A 20086-nucleotide genomic window follows, 5' to 3' on the forward strand; every position below is an offset into this window, starting at 1 on the left:
AAGCCCAACAGCATCTTGCAATCACAAGTAAAGCGACAAAGACAATCGCTCTCTGTTAGACTGCACACCTCCCTCACACACAGATGCCTCTCCGTCACAGGCAGCATCACGATCCAAACCAAGTTCAGCTCCTTCAGTTTCGCCGCCAACAAGCAACTCGTTGATGGGGTAAACTACAATACTTTAAGTTCTTAATGTACAGCTGGGGCTTGCAATCATAAAAAAAATGTTTAAAAAAGATAATCACTCCTTTGGCTGACCCCCATAGAAGCCGCTGTGTCCAAGCACGCTGTCATCTTCGGAAGCTGTGGTACTATGCCACTACCTGATCTCACCACAACAACTGCTTCACCCCTTATATCCTAGTTGCTGTTTGCAGACTTCTTGATCATGTTATACCTCTTCTCTAAATGACACAAAAGTAGATGGTGTTATGAAAATGAGGAAGCTTATTTAAGTCTACAGCAAGAGATACAAATCAGATGGAAAACTGGACAGAGCAAAGGCAGATGAAACACACTCCTGACATATTCTGGGATGTCAAATAGGGGTGGAACATATTCAGTAAATGGTTGGGTATTTAGAGGCTTGGGGTTGAAGTCCACAGTTTCTTGAATGTGGTAGCCTAAGTCTAGAGTGATGAAGAAGGCTTTGTGCCTTTACAAGTCAGAGCACAAAATATGAGTTGTGATAGTAAGTTTCAACTTTATTAAACACTAGTTAAGCCACACTGGAAGTTTTGCCTGTAGGTCTGGTCATCACAACATATGAAGGATGTGATTATATTGGGAGAGAGTTCAGAGGTGCTTCATTGGGATGCTGCCTGGACTGGAGGACTTTAGTTCTAGGGAGCAAAGAAGGATGAGGAGCCAACTGATCTTGTTACGATCTTTCACTACCTGCTCTGAACTTCTCCGGTACTTTTTACACTGTTGCTGTTTTAACCTAATCTAGCTCGCTCAATGTATTTTGTCATGATTTGATCTATATGAATGAATGGTAGGCAAGACAACCTTTTCACTGTATCTTGGTACATGTGTTACTAATAAACTAATCACAATTCCAGTACCAGTTGCTATACCAACACCAATACCATCTCCGTCTCTGTGCCCTCAGAAGCAGGTCACTGTCACTCTTCACTGCAGAAGATCAGCCACCATCTGCCATTGTGACCTTTGAACCTTCTCCATTCGAGAAGATTATGTCCTGGCTATTAGTGAGAAGGGAGGCTATTAAAAGTCAAGGCCATAATGATTGTTAAATGTAACAACGATCATGTTGGATAATAAGATGCCTATTTTGCACTTATAAAACAAGCACCAAGAAATTTCCACACCAGTTCTGCAGAAGCAATTAATTTTACATGGAGTGCTCTGAGCTTTGAGAGTTTATATGAAACAACTAATTAAAAATACAAGTTCTACTTGTAATTACAGGAAACAACTAACGAGATGCGGTTGAATGTATTCAACTCCAAGTTTCATTCACTTCCAATGCCTTGTTCAAAGCCTTTGCCAATTCAACCCACATGCTCTAATTAACCAAGTCAGAGCGATGCAAATTAGGGACTGGTGAAGGATGAATAGTTCCACTGATTTCAAAATATATTCATGGGAGAGTAACGTAGTAACAAAAATAAAATTCATGTTTATACCTGTTGCCTGCAGTGTCAATTATGTACCTTGCACCAACTTATGTGCTTCATCTAATGGGTTTTGCATCAAGAGAGAGTTTATTTGCCGAACTTTTATTTTGACCAAAACATTTACTTTGTTTTAAAATAAGTTTTAAACAATTATTACTTCTTGAAGCATGACTGAATCTCTGAATCACTTAGATTTCCAAAACACTAAAATGCCATTAATTCCAGTCAATAACATCACTTCACATTGGACATAGGGTTTACACCACAGACTCCTACAGATTGTTGTCTCCCCTCTGCCGTCAGATTTCTGAACAGCCCATGAATCAATGAATACTCTCTTTCACACTATTTATTTATTTATTGATTGCTTGGTTGATTTATTTTTATTGGAACGTAGAGTTTTTTTTATCTTGCACTGTACTGCTGTTGCAAATTTCATGGTGTAAGAGTATATCAGCGATCATAAACCTGAATCTGATTTTGCTATGGCGACCACAGCTATTCAGTCTGGGTAAACTTGCCCACTTGATGGTACTCTGACCAGTCCATCAGAACATCAAAGTAGCAATAACTTCGGTGGAGAATTGGACAAGGACAGGTCTGCAGGCTCTGGAGAAAGGACAGGGATTTGAGGCTAATCACTCAAAGAACTGGAACAGGCTGGGTGAGCAGAACAGTCTTGTTGTGCGTGCTTCTACTGTGATAGTACTGAGGCAGGTTACCATGCATCCTTGTTGAAATTCTTGACACATGAAAGTGGAACATATGGTCTCGTCAGTGAACAAACAGTTCCAACTTCACTCTTACGCTTGCCCACAGACTTTCTGCTTGCTGAAAGCCATCTCAGCTAGGCATCATACACACGGGATTTGGCACCTCATGTAAACAGGGCAAAAAACTGCGTATCAACTGCTGAAAAATCTTCACTGAGGCACACACAGCCTGGAGCAGGATGTGTGAATTAATTCTCAGCCGAAGCATATATATAAGCCAGCAAGTAGAGAGCAAAAGAAAACTGATTGTTTATTTATTCGTTGAGATACAGCACGGAATAGGCCCTTCCAGCCATTTGAACCGCACCGCCCAGCGATCACCGAACTTAACTCACCGGACAATTTACAACGACCAATTAACCTACCACCTGGTACATCTTTGGACTGTGGGGAGGAAACCAGAGCACCCGGAGGAAACCCACGCAGTTACGGGGGAGATCGTACAAACTCCTTACAGACAGTAGCGGGAATTGATACTGGGTCGATAGTACTGTAAAGCACTGTGCGAACCACCATGCTGCCGTGCCACCCCTAAAGAGATTGAAAGAGACAGAAAAAAAAATTAGAGAATTGATATTTATTTCATAATGATCTAAATTAAACAGAATGTGTTTCATGGCTAGGGTTCTCTGTCCATTGTCCCTGCCTTCCTGGATGCGGAGGGTTGATTGAACTAATCCTTCACTGGGGAAGCACACTAGATAGAGCAGGCCTCCCTCAAGCAGAGCACCCTGGTGCCCCACCTACAGGAAAGCTTGATAGCCAACCACTGTCAAAGACTTTGAACTACCTTTAAAATGGCTCCGTTAACACAGGAACAGGCCATTCAGCCCACACTGCCTGTACTGAAGACAATACTAAATCAAACTAATTCTCTTCTGCTCATATATGTGGGCACGTGGCCAAGTGGCTAAGGCATTCGACTAGCGACCTGAAGGTCGTGAGTTCAAGCCCCAGCCAAGGGGTCATGTTGTGTCCTTGAGCAAGGCACTTAACCATGCAGTGCTCTTAACCGCATATTCTTGTGTCTAGCTAACAGCCTCTTAAACACCACTATCACATCCACTTCCACCACGTCTTCTGGAAGCCCATTCCGGGCACCTAATATGTGCTGTGTAACAAACTTACCCCACACATCACCTTTCATTTACAAAAAATCCTCTAGTATTTGTTATATCAGCCCTGAAAAATAGGTCCTGCCTGTCTTCCCTGTCTATACCTCTCATAATCTATCTTTAGCAGATCTACACTTGGCCTCCAGTACTCCAGATAAAACAGCTCACGTTTGTCCAATCTCCATTTATAGCTCATACTTACTATTCCAGACAGCACACTAGGGATTCAGCAGATGATGGACATCCAGAGCAACACACACAAACTCAGCAGGCGAGGTAGTGTCCATGGAAATGAATAAAGGCCAGGACCTTTCATCAGGACTGCAAAGGAAGGGGGAAGATGTCAGAATAAGAAGGCAGGGGGAGAGGAGAATGAGAACAAGCTAGCAGGTGATAGGTGAAGCCAGGTGGGTGGGGAAGTGGGGGACGAAGTAACAAGCTGGGAGGTGATAGGTGGAAAAGGTAAAGAGCTGGAGAAGAAGGAATCCAGTAGGAGAGGAGAGCGGATCATGTGAGAAAGGGAAGGAGGTGGGGCACCAAGCAGGTGATAGGCAGGTGAGGAGAAGATGTAAGAAGTGGAACAGAGGGGGGAATTGACAAAGAGGGGAGCATCCTGGTAATCTGTTCTGCATGCTCTCCAAAGCCTCCACATTCCTCCTGTAATGGGGCAACCACGGTTAACACAGCCATTAACTTGACACTATTATAGCTCAGTCCGAAGTCCAAGTTCAATTCGGGCATCATCGATAAGGAGACTGTATAGTTCTCCCCGTGGAATGTGTGTGTTTTCCTCGGGCACTCTGGTTTCCTCCCACAGTCCAAAGACATACTAGGTAGGTTAATTAGTCATTGTAGATTGTCCTATGGTTAATTTAGGGATAAACTTAGGGATTAATTTAGGGCTGCAGATATCAGCTCAAAGGGCTGGAAGGGCCTACTCCATGTTGTATAACTGAATAAAGAAAGAAAACAATACTCCAAGTGTGGATTAACTGAAGTTTTATACAGCTGCAAAGTGACTTCCTTTCTCTTATGCTTAATGCCCAGATGTATAAAGGCAAGCATACCACTGGCTTTCTTCACTGTCCTGTCTATGTACATGATCACTTTTGGTGAGCTATAGACATGGATAAGATCCCTCTGTACATCAGTGCTGTCAACAATCTATCCTGTTAATCTATTAAACTTGTAAGAGGAAGCTGCACATAGGTCAGGGTGAGTGATTTAAAAAGAAGTGTTCACAGGCTTTCAGCTTTTTCCGACAGCCCAACTGAATTGCAACTCATTTGCAAGGGCAAATACAAATAAGGTTGGGACAACCGGAGTGGCCATTGCTGGAGTGAACAGTGTTAGAGTGAAGAGGCTTTGGCTCATAAGGCTTGGGTGAGGTAGGTTTCCCTTTCTGCATTCTTCGTTATTGAGTGCAGTGAGAACAGCTCCAGGGACTGTGTTGTGTTCTCTGTGAAAGGCGTGGTAATTCTGGGAGACCTCCGGCATCCTGGATGACCACACCTGCCCCAGGTGCACCGAGCTGTAGTTCCTCAGAGAATGTGTTAAGGAACTGGAGCAGCGGATCAATAACTTTCAGCTCGTATGGGAAGCTGAGGAGGTGATAGATAGGAGCTGCGTGGAAGTAGTTATGCCTAAGTTGCAGGACAGGTCCGGGTGACAGGAGAGAGAAAGGAAATGGGCAGCCAGTGCAGAGTACCTCTGTGGCCATTCCCCTCAATAATAGGTATATGGATATTATTGAGAGGGGGGACGAACAATCGGGGTTGGGGGGTGGTGGTGGAGCCACAGCCACCAGGTCTCTGGCACTGAGTCTGTTGCTGTGGTTCAGAAGGAAGGGTGGAGAAGAGAATTGCAGTAGTGATAGGGGATTCCATAGTTAGAGGAGTAGACATGAGATTCTGTGAATGTGAACGAGACACCCAGATAGTATGTTGCAGTTCAGCTTCTGTGTGTTATTTGTTCACCTTTTTTTTTGCACAGTTTGTTCTATTTTTTAAGCACATTGGGTGTTTGGTGCTCTTTGTTGTGTGTTCTTTTTCTTGTGGGTTCTATTTTGTTTCTTTGTTTTGAGGCTGCCTGCAAGAAGGCCTCAAGGCTGTATGTGGTATACTGTACATACATTAATAGTAAACTTTGTGAACTTTGATCTTTGTAAAAACAGAAAGCACAAAAGAATTTCAAAAGATTGTCAATACCCAAGGAAACCAGCTGTCAACAGAATTAACTCAAGTTTTGAAATATATTTGCTAATATATCTTTATTTTTGGTGCAGACTTCCCAGAGGAAATTCCGCTTCTAGGTCGATGTCATTGATGTGCCTGTCATTGACATCACTAGGAAATTCCCTGGAATACTGTTGCCAGTAGTGTGTACTGACCAAGGGAATGCTTCCTCTTGCATTAATGAAGCTGAGAACACACGCTCATCGATATCTCACCTAAAATACTCAACTTCTCAGTTCAGTTTCATTATCTCGATCATAACTGGGATCAGTTGTCAACAGCTCGCACAGAAACATCTGGAATGCTCAACTGTTTTTCACATAGCAACGGTTGCAGTTTCTAAAATAAACACCCCCAAATCGTCGACCTGCAATAACTGGAACATTTTTGAAGAGGAGTATTGCAAAAGCTTTACTTAGTCGTCATTGTAAAAATGTTTGAATAGATAAAGGCCTCAGTGCATTGGAATCTGCGAGAATCACCGCCGGGATATTAACTTGTTCTGAAGAAAGTTTCCATAGCGTCAAAAAACTGAGAATATGTGTCATTTTTATTTGCATTAGAGATTTGCCTTAACCTCTCTTAACCTATGCCATACAAAGAATGGTGCCCTTTAGCTGCTGACCAACCATGTGCTAAAACGGCAGATTGGCATAGTCAGTAAAGCAGCTGTCTGGCAGCGCTGGATTTCAGCCCTGACCTCAGGTGCTATTCGTACCTGCTCCCTGTGGCGTTTGTGCCTGTCCTGGCTTCCTCCCAGATAACAAGGGCTTGCATTTGGCACGTTAGGTGGTCATTGCAAAGCCCCCAGTATGTAGGTGAGTGAGAGAATCGAGGAGAGTTGCTGAGCCTTGAGGGGGAGAGCACAAAATAGGTTATTGTAAATGGTTGCTCCTCAGGAGGCTGAAGAAATTCAGCACGCCCCTTTCGACCATCAATAGTTGTTTTTAAATCGATGCACCATAGACAGGATCCTATCGGTATACATCACAGCTTGGTACGGCAATTGCTCTGTCCGTGACTACAAGAAGCTGTAGAGTTGCGGACACAGCTCCGCACATCACGGAAAGCATCCTCCCCTCAATGGATTCTGGCTATAGTTGTCACTGTCTCAGTAAAGCGGCGAACATAATAAAAAATAACACCCACCCTTGTCCCCCCACCCCACCATGAGACAGAAGATACAAACGCCTGAGAGCGCATACCACCAGACTCAAGGAGACTATCTCGCTGTTATGGACTATTGAATGATCGCTTAGTACAATAAAAAGGACATTTAACCTCATAATCTACTTCGTTATGACCTTGCACCTTGCTGCCTGCCGGCACTGTATTTTCTCTGTAAGTGTCACATTCTTTTCGCATTCTGTTATCGTTTCCCTTTCTACTGTGTCTGCGCACTGTTGTAATGAAAAGATGAGTAAGGCTGGTGCGCCAAACAAACGTTGTCGCTGTTATTTGGTTTAAACCCATTTACCCAGCTATTCAATGTGCCGAGGAGTTTCCACGCGGCGTGTCTCCCCATAACAACAACTGGCTGTTAAAAATACTGCTTTAACTGAGTATCAAATGTAACGCTGAACGTTTGCAGTCGGTCACCTTTGTACGTAAGGTGTGCAGCGAGCCCCAGCAATGGTCACCAAGGTGTTAAAGCCTTTGGGCAGTCATTCGATAGTTCATTCGAGGGCAAGCGGTAAGAGTTGCCTGGTCACTCACTTTCCCTCTTGTCTCCTGCCTGAACACCTTCCTGACGATATACCCAATACTCAGTAATAACAGCTTTAACAAAAAGAAACGTGAAGTTAGCCATGTGCTGCAGGAACCGGCTCCTATTAAAACCGTTCCTGAGTTGAGAGTCCCTTTTGTGATCAGATAGCCGACCACCTCGGAATCGATTGGTCTTGGAACTTTCACGAGGAATGAGAATTCTTCCTTTGAGCTGAGTCACTGGTGGGTCGGGCGGTGTGCCTGGGAAGGGGGCGGTGGGGAGGAGGCTGGGAAGAGGGGAGGGATGTAGCAGTAGGAACCTTTGTGGTTCACCATAAATGGTATGTTAAAACAATCTTCCAAAAAAACTGTGTGGCTGCAGCTTTAATTCATCACTTCTACAGTCAGCCTAAAGGCATCTTATTACTGAGAAGATGCCAAAGTTCATTGCTTTCAGAGATACTATATAAACGGAGAGGGTGCTGGCTTGGCTGACTATCCACACTCTGCAGTTTCTATATTAGAAAGGTGGGGTTGCAGCTTTGTCGCTGAGCACCTACACACGTCCCGGTGGTGCCAGTTCTATCTTCAATGCAAGCCCAAGTCTGCAGCTCAGAGCGAGAAGGACAAGTTTTTAAGAGGCAAAGGGATTGAATTATTTAAGTCTGCTCGCTGTAGGGGCTGAATGATTTGCACCCAGCACAACTTAAGGTAAGGAAGAATTTCTCTTAAACTGCTCCGAACTTCAGTATCTGTGCTGGTTCTTTAACTGTGATTTGAAATCTCTGATTTTAATCAGCGTGGTACCTTGCTTTAAACGCGCGCGGTCCCTGGTGAGAGACCCGGAGTAATGCTGACGGTGCAGGAATTGCTGAAGAGGAAATTTTTTGTCCTTTCTCCCCCCTCGTATTGAATTGTAAGTCTTTCCTCTGGTGTGGTCATTGTGGAGATGGAGGGTGGAACAGGCAGAATTTATGAGGAATCTTTCTATTAATACAAAACGGGGAGAGTTTATGCAAGGCACCTGCGTATTTCGCTCAGTATAGCCTCCAGCACATGAAGACTTTGTGGCTACAGCCGAGCCTCCTCAAATGAGTGACTCGATCAGACAGTTTAGAAAGCTGCTGTGCTGACACAGTTGCTGCTACCAGGCGACTCACCCTGCTGAAGTGGATTGCTTCTCTTTCTTGCCTGCTTGGCTGGCCGGCGGGCGGACCGATTTATTGCACGGCAGTGAGCCCGCGTCAGGAGGGACCCGGCTTTCGGACCGCTGACACAGCCCTGGATCACTGGCTCCCTGCTGCACGGCTGGCCGGGGATGCTGAGGCAGAAACGCCAACCTGGCTGCCCTCTGCGGGGAGTCCGGCACTGAACTCTGTTCCGACTCTTTTCACCGAAGCCTGAAGTGCTCAGGCTGACAGTTCACTAGTTTCATGACCTTCTCTCTGCCAGAGGGCACATCCCGGGATTGGGGATCAATTCTGTCTCTTCAGATCTCGTTCACGTTCCCTTTACTGAGGCCGAGGCGGCAGGCATCCATCGGCTCTGATCCTTTCACACACACGCACACACACACACACGCACACACACACACGCACAAACACACACTCTCTCTCACACACATACACAGAGACACACACACACGCACACACACAAACACACACACTCTTTCTCACACTTTCTCACACAGACACAGACACACACACACACACACACACACGCACAAACACACACACACACACACTCTCTCTCACACACATACAGAGACACACACACACACACACACGCACACACACAAACACACACACTTTCTCACACATACACAGACACACACACACACACACGCACACACACAAACACACACACTCTTTCTCACACATACATAGACACACACACACACGCACACACACACGCACACACTCTCTCTCACACACATACACAGACACAGACACACACACACACACACATTCTTTCTCATACATACACAGACACACACACACACACACTCACACACACACACAAACACACACTCTCTCTCTCTCTCTCTCACACACACACACACACACACACACACAAGCTCACTCACAGACAAGGTCTCACTCACAACACACATCACCACGCACACTCCGATAAAGACGCAAGCCGACACAGATAGACGCACAATCATTCTCACACACACACACACACACACACACACACACATTCTCACTCACACCCCTCTCTCACGCACTCATTCTCACACACAGTCGCTCTCCTACAGCGTCTGCCTCTCTGCGCGACGAGACTGATGCCTTGAGCGACTGACCTGTGTGAGTTTAGCCGGGAGAGACCAAACCACCAAAACACCAGATATCATTTCATCGCTTTATTTTACTTTAATTTGTTTTTTCTAATTGTCCTGCCTGCGCTCGCCCCTCCGCAATGATTCCTGCCCTGCTGCTGGACAGGTTTGCTCTCTCGCTTTCTGTTTCACGCCCCGGAGCCATCGGATCCCTGCCAAGCCGGTTGCTTTTGCTCGGGTTTCCAATGTTTTTTGATGCCAGGGACCAATACTATTGAGCAAGGTGTCCGCGGAGCCCCCTGTTTCACAGGGAACCTGTGGTCGTGTCAGTCCAGGGGCACCGGCGAGAAAGCCGCAATACAAGAGGCAGGGTGGGGCGGTTGACCCCCTCCCCATTCGTCAGACAACTCTGTCTACCTGCCTCTTTCAATGATCTAGAGGTGATGAAGCCCAGCCGAGAGAGAAAGGGGGGAAATACTGCACCAATATTCTCTGTCCGAAACGTCGACTGTTTATTCATTTCCATAGCCTGACCTGCCGGGTTCCTCCAGCATTCTGTGTGTGTAAACCCTTTACAGTGTCTGCTGCTTTGAAACTACAGTGCATCCTTCCCGGTGCATTAAATTGCGCGGATTTTTACTTAAATCTTGAACTTTCACATTAGAAGCAAGCCTTCTTTTAGAATTGGTAGTGCGAATAGCCTGCCTCGCAACCAGATTTTAAAGGACCCTTTGAAAGGGTAACAGATGTCAGAATCCAGCCCTCGGCGCAGACAACCCGCCCGGCTTTTGTTTGATTTGCATCCTTTTGCGCTGTTTATGGTGTTAGCATGCCTGTGGGAAAATACGCTGCTTGCTCCCTGGTTTGATCTAATTTTAAAGCCTGATACTTTGGGTTATTTTGATTTTTTAAAAACCTTGCGTAGCCAAAGGAGTTTATCATAGCCCAACTTTTTCAAATTGACTGATAATGGTTCCCTGAACTGCGGTAGCCCGGTAAATTATCCCGCGAGAGGAGCGCTGAAGAGCAAATACTTCCCGGACATACAACATTCCTGATTTTCGCTTGGGGTGCCTACGCAACGTGTGACTGTGACTGAATTGTCCCTATTTCCCCTTGTCCGATTGATTCAATTGTATAGTTGGAGTGTTGCTGTGTGACCGGTGTTCGGATTATATCTTGACAATGGCATGAACGCGGCGCCTTGTCTACATCCTCTATCAACATGGCAGGCACGTGTATCGGATGTGCGGTGGGCAATTTAGAATCGGTGCCTGCGCCTCCAGCGACGCGTTCATTTCTGGCCTGTCTGCTTGGATTTGTTCACCCACTCTAACCTTCCTCACCGTGTTTGAATTTTAGTAATAATCCCCTCCACCAACACCACCCCCACCCCCGTTTCAAGTGTCCAGAGGGAGTGAGCTCACTCTATCCCAATGAGTAGAATTAAATACAGACTCCCACCCCACATAAAAAGCTGCAGATGTTGGAAATCTGAAATAAAAATTGAAAGTACTGGAAATACTCAGTGGGGCAGGCAGTGTCTGAGGGGGTAAGGTGAAGAAACAGTATAAATATCTCAGGCCCATCACTGCTCAGAACAGAAAGAGAGAGTCAGTAGGAAAGAGGGATGCTTTCTTTGCAGAGAGGAGGGGTGAATAGAACAGAGGGAATGCCTGTGAGAGAGAGGAGACCAATACAGACCAGCTGACCAACACCCACTAACAAGGGAAAATCTGCTGATGCTGGAAGTCGAAGCAACACACACAAAATGCTGGAGGTACTCAGCAGGCCAGGCAGCATCTATGGAAAAGAGTACAGTTGACGTTTCGGGCCAAGAACCTTCATTGGTCCAGCATTTCATGTGTCTGTCCCGATGAAGGGTCTTGGCCCGAAACGTCAACTGTACTCTTTTCCATAGATGCTGCCTGGCCTGCTGAGAACCTCCAGCATTGTGTGGTGCTGAGCAAAACTCACAGCCAGCTAAGGGAGGGAAGAGGATGCTTTGGGGGAACTAGATGTTAAACATTATCTCTGTTTCAACAAACGGGTGTACTGGAGCAACTCAGTGACTCGAACAGCATCTGTGGAGGGGCAAGTAACCACCAGCGTTTCACGTCCAAACCCTGTGTCAAAACTGATATGCCATGACCCACAGTATTCCTCCCTCTGAATGTTGCTGGAGATTCAGTACCTGCAGTTTCTCGTGTTGTCTCCGTTTCTGTGCACAGGAGCTACCCGACCTGCTGAGAATCTCCATTACATTGCAGCTTCTAGTTATTCACATTAATTGTTGCAGAAGTGATGTGGTGGAAGAGGGCGGTGGTGTGTGTGCCCTCATTCATGATATTCCATTCTGTTATCAGCATGCAAGGGTTTTAACATGACCCCTGCGGTGAAGGAGCGAGAAGCAAGCCTGATATGGCAACTGCTGGGAAACTCGATTTACTTCAACCAAACCAACTTGCATTTAATGTAATGAGATGTTGTGATGACACCTGTGAGCACTGCCACACCACTCCCTTTATGGAAACATTTATTTTGTACTTTATACCAATTTTATGTCCTTGCACAGTCTTGCTTCCACAAAGCAACAAATTTCATGTCATTGTTATATTGGTGATGATAAACCTGATCTGGATTCTGATTCTGAGAAACCTTTGAAATAGATCTCCATTAAGAAAGAAAAAGACATGCAAGACATAGGGCCAACATTCCAGGTCCTCAGGTCTTGGCAGATGAAAGTACGGCCAACGGCAGGGGTTCTGAGGGGTGCCAAAGCTGGGGGGGCGGGGAGGAAGCACTAAGTTCTTGCACAGTTGCAAAGCAGAAACAGGTTACAGAGCTGGAAAGGAGTAGTAACCAGGAAGAAAATAAATCTGATAAGAGCAATGATCTCAACCCAAGACTCAATGGTGGTATGTGCTCACACTCCTCATCCTTCTATTTTACTGCTGGTGAAAATCACTAAGAAAGTCTGTTGTTTAAGGAAACAGAGGAAACATGGTCTTGGCACAAGCATTGCAGGATTATTGAGTTAAGTCGTAAAGGATACCTAACATAAGGAGTAATAAGTAAAAATGGAGACAAATACTATATATATAGTTATCTCAGCAAAGACGTCAAATCGTTGGTATCTACTGTGTCTAGTTTAGTAATTACTTTTCAGGATCTGACATGTATTGAAGTCTCTGTCTGTCCCAGAGAAGGTGGTGTTGAGATGGGTCTGCGAACCGAATGAGTCCTTTTCGTGAAGGTACACCCACAGTAATTTCGTCCGATGTTCGAAGATTTAGACCCAGTTATGATGAAGAACCAGTGAGGCATTTCCAGATCTGGATGGTTTGCCAAATCTAGGAGACCATGCAAGTTGTGGACTTCCTGTTCGTTATTTGTCTGGGTAGAAGAGGGGGTGCTTTTTCAGATGCTTTTCTCCACAGACTGTCAGCAAGATCAGCATTAAGGTTCATGAATGCAATTCATAACACCAGTCCTGATGAATGTTATATCTATGCTGCCAGCTGTATTAGCTTTAGAATTTGTTCAATTAATGTAGTGTGAGCTCATCAGGAAACAAATAATTGATGGAAGATGTAAACTTGCAATCGTCATAAATTAACATTAATGTGTAATAATCAGAGGGAACATAAAAAACCAAAGGACTTAATTGCAACAATAAAAAAGGGGCCATTTTAAGTAAAGCATTATAAAAGAAATGGCTGCATTCATTGCATACAGTACCAAGGACAGAGAGATTGCTTGTTCCACAGTTGTAGGAAAGTATGAGCTCAAGCCAGAATTCTGAGTAAATCTTACTTGGCAGCTTTGACTGGGAGCCTGATTTAATTCAAGATCTCATACATGCCTTTAATCCCCTGTACCAAAATGGTCAGAATTCCATTTTTTTCCATTTGTCTGGAAGTCTACTGTCCACAGCTCAAAATGCCAGGAAATGGTGAAATATTAATATATCAGTTTCACTCTTGGAACAATTTACTCCTATTTAGATGTCTGCAAGTATGCATTGTGAGGGTTTGTCACCAGAAAGGAAACTCACCTTTTCTTTTGCAGGGTTTTTAAAAGGCTGATGTGTGCCCTCTCACACTTTGTGGTCCCATCTGATTCAGACGAGTTTCAAAGTCTGTATTACAAAAGGCTGGACACTTTGGATGAAGTGTTCATGGGAGGACTAGTTTGAGAACGGAAAGGACACGTTAATACACGAAAAGCTTTGAATGAAGCAGCCTGTCTTAACATTAGACCTAATCAATTAAATAGAGCTTCCTTGTTGGAGCAGAATATACAAGTGATCTACTGCTTATGCTAGATAAGTTGAGTGCTCTGTCCGAAGCTACAATGTATTCATATTTCCTAACATATGCTTCCTGCCTCTTTTCCATACCTCTACTCCTGTTCCTTTGGCAAGGAAGACACCTAGTCTTCCCATTTACCTTTGGATAACTGAGAAAATAGAAATTCATGGCTGTTAGCACTCCAACTCTCCAATGTGGTCAACTCAGGTGAAGGCTATTGACAGAGGAGAACAACAGTTTTTCTTGGCCATCACCCAAAAGCCTACATCAACATCTCTCATCAACGTAGTGGCATGGAATGAGCATCAACCTTATTTCTCACCTGAGAAGTGAACTTTCCACAATAAACATTCTGATGTTCTGGAAGCTTTGAAGAATAGGGCAAATGTGATGGTCAAATAACCAGGTATTTTGTCTCCAGCATTTTGTTCATTGCTCACGCTTTGTTTCCTCCAATTGCTAAGAGGAACTGTTGCTGAATTAAAGCAGTACTCAGTGGGCTACAAGCACAGATTTTTTTTCTGACAAAAGTTAGATTGTACAGAAATTAAATTAAAATGGGAAGAAAAGCAACTGAAGAAAAATCACTTTCATGGAAGCAAAGAGTTGGATCAAGCCAGAGGAATTTCTGTTTTCCAATAATTAGAATTTCTTTTGCTGACTTGCTGTATCAGTGAGTTAAATGAACTTTCACACTGACCCCAAGAGTTGTCCTGAGATAGTGAAACAGAGAACAGCACAAGGAGAGGTTAACCAGTAGAATCAGGCTTCCAACAGCTCACACTAAAAGTAATTTGCCTCTCAGCCCCTTGTTCCACACCTCCCCTCCCGCCACACACAAGACAGGTACAACGATCCCATATTTTCCTTATGGTCAAGTAGATTGTATGCAGATTCAACTGTTTTCAAGATTTAGTGAACAGCTCAGACTTGTATCAAAGACTTTTTGGCATTTCTAACTTGGAAAAAAATCTGTTCCGTGAGTCTGTCTGCAAAAGAAATCTGGTTTCTAATTACTCTCTCGACAGCAAACTGCGTGTACTGCCCATCACCTTTGACCTAGTAAGGTTCTGTAATAGATAGTGGTCGAATGAAGGGTGGGCTCCCTCCCTGAGGAGCGAACAGTGATCCCTTCACAGCCATGTCTGTATAGTTGTGTCATTTATACCACCCACCACGATGGAATCAACCGATTAATTGCAAAGCAAATGGAAATTTGAAGCGTTAGTCCATTTACTGCTTTTGTGTGGAAGTATGAAACAGGGTGGAGATTATCTTATGCCAAATAAACCCTAGACTATTTTAGAAACTGTAAGAAAGAATTGATTATTTGTCCAATATATCACACAAGTAATTGTAAGAACAAAGCAGAATGATTAAACAATACCAATCGGATATTAGAGGTCAGGCTCAAATTAAGAGGAGGAAATCCGTCAAGAACCACTGAGCTGCCACTGGTGTATGGCACCTTTATTTCAGCCAGATAGATGCCTGACTCAGACATTGATGGCAGTGTTACTTGCAACTGATCCCTTGGCAGCTTTCTGATTAGAATAGTAATTCTGATTTATGTGACTTTGGTAAGAAGTGTGCAGTACAGTTCTGTTCTCTCCCTCCTTTATATTTGGGACCTGGGATGGAAAGCGCTACGGTGCAACAGATTATTAGATCAGTCATGGACTTCCCAAACAACTGTTGCTTGTGTGGCTGGGAGGAGACAGTGTACCATGTATAAATGGAGTGTGAGAGGTTGCAGCCTTTTTCTGTGTATCTGAAGGCCCTCAAGTTCTGGCTGCATCTCCACAAGGTCCTAAACCTTGGTCATCAATTGTGAGGGGGCAGGGAGGAATCTCCTGTTTGGTTTGTTCCTGGGCCTGGCCAAGGTGCCCATTCATGGATCCAGGAAGCGGGCAGTCAAGAGTTCTGCTCGAGCTGGTTGCCCGACTCCCTTCCAGGCTTACACCTGTGTCCGTGTGTCCATGGAGAAAGAGCACATGATATCTATGATTATAGTGAGGAATTTCTGTGACCATGGCTTGAGAGCATTCTTGAGAGAGGTGATCATGTCAGCATTTGAAACCATAAACAGTGTGTTTTATGAAATACTCTTTCCCTGCAACACTGTAAATCACTGAATAAACCATCTCTGGTGAAGGAAAAAATGGTTCAGTTCTGTCAAACATTGCTTTTAGTTTCAGCGTCTTCAAACCCATTGAACTCCCACTGAAGAATCAGTGCAGCTATTGTAGCAACGAAGAATTTATTCCAAGATCTGCATGAAGGGAAATTTGACCCTGGATTCCCATTAAATATTTAAAATGTAGCCATAGGAGAACGTCCTTTCTGCCATCTGTTTGTATTTAATACCTGCAACGTCCAACTAAACAGAGCTGACGTGGTTGTGCACTAAGCTGTTCTTCTTTTTCCACTTCTGTTAGATTTCTAACGGAACAAAGTCATGGGCTCTCGGGTGGCTTAGCAAATTTAACCAATATACAGCTAAGCTATATAACCTTGCAGCTCCCAGCGTCGCTCCTTTGCCTCTGCTTCAGATCAAGCAAAATCACACCATCTGCCTCTGACCCCGAATGTGGGGATTTCGTTCACAAACAAAAAAAGCTGATGGCAACAAGAACTTTGGAATGGGCAATAAATGAAAAATGAAGTTCAAAATAAATCACAAAGTTGGTGTGAGGTGTTCCACTTTGGGAGAACAAACCAGGGTGGGGCTTCCACAGTGAACAGCAGGGCAATGAGGAGTGTGGTAGAACAGAGGAATCTGGGATTACAGATCCATAATTCCTTGAAAGTGGTGTCACATCACAGGTAGGTAGGACCATAAGGACACCTTTGGCACATTGGCCTTCGTAAATCGAAGTACTGAGTAGAGGAGTTGGAACGTTATTTTGAAGTTGTGTAAGACATTGGTAGGGACTAATTTAGATTCTGAAGACACGTAGTCCCCTTTTATTGCTATTTAGTAATGCATGCATTAAGAAATGATGCATTATTTCCTCCGGTGTGATATCACAAAAACACAGGACAGACCAAGACTGAAAATAACTGACAAAACCACATAACTACACATATAGTTACAACAGTGCACAATACCATGACTTGATGAAGAAAGTTCGTGAGCACAGTAAAGTTCAAAATCTCTCAAATGTCCCACATCTCACCCAGACGGGAGAGGGAAGAAAGACTCTCCCTGCCATGCTGACCACAATCCAACTCTGAGTCATCCAAAAACTTCGAGCTCTGATCAGCCCTCCGACACCGTGTACTGAGCACCACCTCTGTCCGAGCGATTCGACCTCTTTCTCGGTCGCCAAAAGCAGGCAAGGCCGGGGATTTTGAGGCCTAGCTTCCGCAAGATTCCCGGCCACACAGTAACGACAGCAGCGGACGGGCGTTTCAGAAATTTCTCCAGATGTTCCTCTGTGCTTTCACGTCTATCTCCATCAAATCAGAAAAATAATTCGGATTATGGGGTGCAGTTCTGGTCATCTACCTACAGGAAAGATATCAACATAACTAAAAGAATGCAGAGAAAATTTACAAGGATGTTGCTGGGACTTGAGGACCTGGGTTATGAGGAAAGGTTGAATAGCTGAAGACTTTACTTCCTGGCGTGCAGGAGAATGAAGTGAAATTTTATAGAGGCATACAAATTAAGAGGGGTACAGATATAATAAATGCATGTAGACTAGAACTAGGGGCCATAGATCTAGGGTGAAAGGTAAGATATTTAAGGGGAAACTTCACTCAGAGAGTGGTGTGAGTGTGGTAACGTTTAAGAGAAGTTTTGATCGGTACATGGGTAGGAAGGATATAGTCCAGGTGCAAGTAAGTAGGACTAGGCAGAAGATCAGGTGGAAATGGACTAGACAGGATGAAGGGCCTGTAGAGTTGTAGTACTCTACAACACTTTGACCTTAATTGGAAGAATAAGGTCACTTAGTCCAGATGGGACAGAGGACATACTTTATACTTTATTGTCGCCAAACAATTGATACTAGAACGTACAATCATTACAGCGATATTTGATTCTGCATTTCCCACTCCCGGAGTACAAATCGATAGTAAATATTAAAAATTTAAATTATAAATCATAAATAGAAAGTAGAAAATGGAAAGTAAGGTAGTGCAAAAAAACTGAGAGGCAGGTCCAGATATTTGGAGGGTGCAGCCCAGAGGTGATAGGGTAGAAAAATCACAAGATCACCACCAAATGTACTACTGGGCATAATGGTATCACTTTATTTGGGGGATAATGTTGGTAACATCAGGTCAGAAAGAAACCAGGGCCATAATACACTTTCCCCGATGTAATAAAGACTGATGCGCACATAAACAGAACAAGCAAAGCACGTGAGCTTGTTTCCTTAAAGACATCACTACAGAACAGCGATGTTAAACTAAACTTTACAAGACCCTGGTTAGACCACTCTTTGCCCCACATGCTCAAAACTGTGTTCCGAGTTTTCTGATGAAAAGTCAAAGAAGTTTTACAGCTATGAAAGAAACCTCTAGAAGGGTCTGAGGGATGACCAAAAAATATTTGACAGTGTGCTCATACTGAAGGCACTTACAAGTGAGGTCAGACTTGGAGTCTTAAACGTATGATAATCATTAGTGAGTATGTTAGGGGGATTTAGGAGAAGCCACTTCACCCAGGAAATGGCTAGAATGAGGAATTTACAAACACAGGGTAACTGAGAAAAGGTTTAGATGCTGAAAAAGGAATCTAATCCAGCTGATGAAACAAGAAGTAAGAGAAGTATTAAGTTTTTGGGCCAGAGCTTGCTACCAGTGGTGAACTGACTCGGACAGCAGCTGGCACACACCTGAGCTATTGATTTGCCATTTACACCTCCGCCAACGTTGGCTTGTAGGTAAACATCATTGACTTTAAAGAGGTAGCAGGTCCAAAGGCAGAAAGTGACGCTGTCACCTGAGTAAACCAGAATGAACACACATCACCCTCACAACAAAGTAACAGGAAGCAGTTTTGAAGGGCAACACACCCATTGTCCAAAGTTTTACAAACTGTTAACCTTCTCAAGGATTTGAGTGTTCCTGTCATCCAGCAATATCCACTAAGTATTAAAAAATAATTAAACTAGGAGGGACTGAGTTATAGAGAGATGCTCAACAGACTGGGACTTTGAATGTAGGATACTGAGATGTGATCTTATGGAAGTTTATAAAATCATGGGTGACATTGGGTGAATGCACACAGTCTTTTCCCCATTGTTGGGGAATCAAGAACCAAAAGGTACAGGTTTAGGGTGAGAGCAGAGAGTTTTAATAGGAGCCTGAGGGGCAACCTTTTCACTCAGGGGGTGGTAGGTATATGGAATAAAATATGAGAGGAAGTAGTTAAACGCAGGTAGATTAACAATATTTAATAGACCGTGGATAGGTACATGGATAGGGAAGGTTTAGAGCAGAAGTTCCCAACCTGGAGTCCATGGACCTCTTGCTTAATGGTATTGGTCCATAGCATAAAAAAGGTTGGGAACCCCTGGTTTAGAGGAATGTTGGCCAAATGTGGGCAAATCAGTCTAGCATAGGTGGGACTGTTGATTGGCATGGACCAATTGACCCAAAGGACCTGTTTCTATGTGATTCTGAGTCTATAAGTACAAGGGTTAAATGTTATTAAATATTTTTAAAGTTGTTTAATGTACCAGTAAGCAATTGAAAACAAAAGCAAACTCAATTTAATACAAAGTAACTGTATTTTACTATATACTTCTGTTCTCAATTGCAGTCAATCATTTCCAGTTAAAGAGAATGTCCCTGCAGTGGTTTAACGGGCACATTCCTCAACATAACCACAGTGGATTAGGGAGGAACTGCAGTAGATCTGTGTTCTTTGGAGAATGCATTGCTGGAAGACAGCTGAATATTGCTGTGTACAACTGGCAAGTTTGAAACTTTGGCAATTGTTCAGGAATCCCTGACATCTTGTCTCTTAGTGTGGGCTTAAATGCTGGCAACTCAGTGAAGAAC

The 20086-nt window shown here is 44.0% G+C and overlaps 1 protein-coding gene and 1 long non-coding RNA gene across 12 annotated transcripts in view; one reads left to right on the forward strand and one right to left on the reverse strand.

Moving 5' to 3' along the window:
* Positions 1 to 1032: 1032 nt before the first annotated feature.
* On the reverse strand, positions 1033 to 9134 carry LOC134359993 (uncharacterized). Of its 2 annotated transcripts, XR_010021230.1 has the most exons (4): positions 8635 to 9134; positions 6486 to 6617; positions 3736 to 3854; positions 1033 to 2949 (listed from the first exon to the last, which is right to left on the reverse strand). It is a non-coding gene; the product is annotated as an uncharacterized LOC134359993 (long non-coding RNA). The 2 variants fall into 2 exon arrangements; XR_010021229.1 differs by lacking the exon at positions 6486 to 6617.
* The window catches only part of tncb (tenascin Cb), a 156285-nt gene continuing 144026 nt past the window's right edge, over positions 7828 to 20086 (forward strand). For 3 of the 10 annotated variants that reach the window (XM_063073942.1, XM_063073941.1, XM_063073940.1), the window contains exon 1: positions 7829 to 8185. The gene's annotated coding sequence lies outside the window, so the exon portion shown is untranslated. Of the gene's footprint in view, positions 8186 to 20086 lie in introns of all 10 variants that reach the window. The other 7 variants (XM_063073938.1, XM_063073939.1, XM_063073946.1 and 4 more) reach the window with 4 other exon arrangements.

This window comes from Mobula hypostoma, chromosome 21 (genome assembly GCF_963921235.1).
Source record: "Mobula hypostoma chromosome 21, sMobHyp1.1, whole genome shotgun sequence".
In the NCBI taxonomy this organism is placed as follows: domain Eukaryota; kingdom Metazoa; phylum Chordata; class Chondrichthyes; order Myliobatiformes; family Myliobatidae; genus Mobula; species Mobula hypostoma.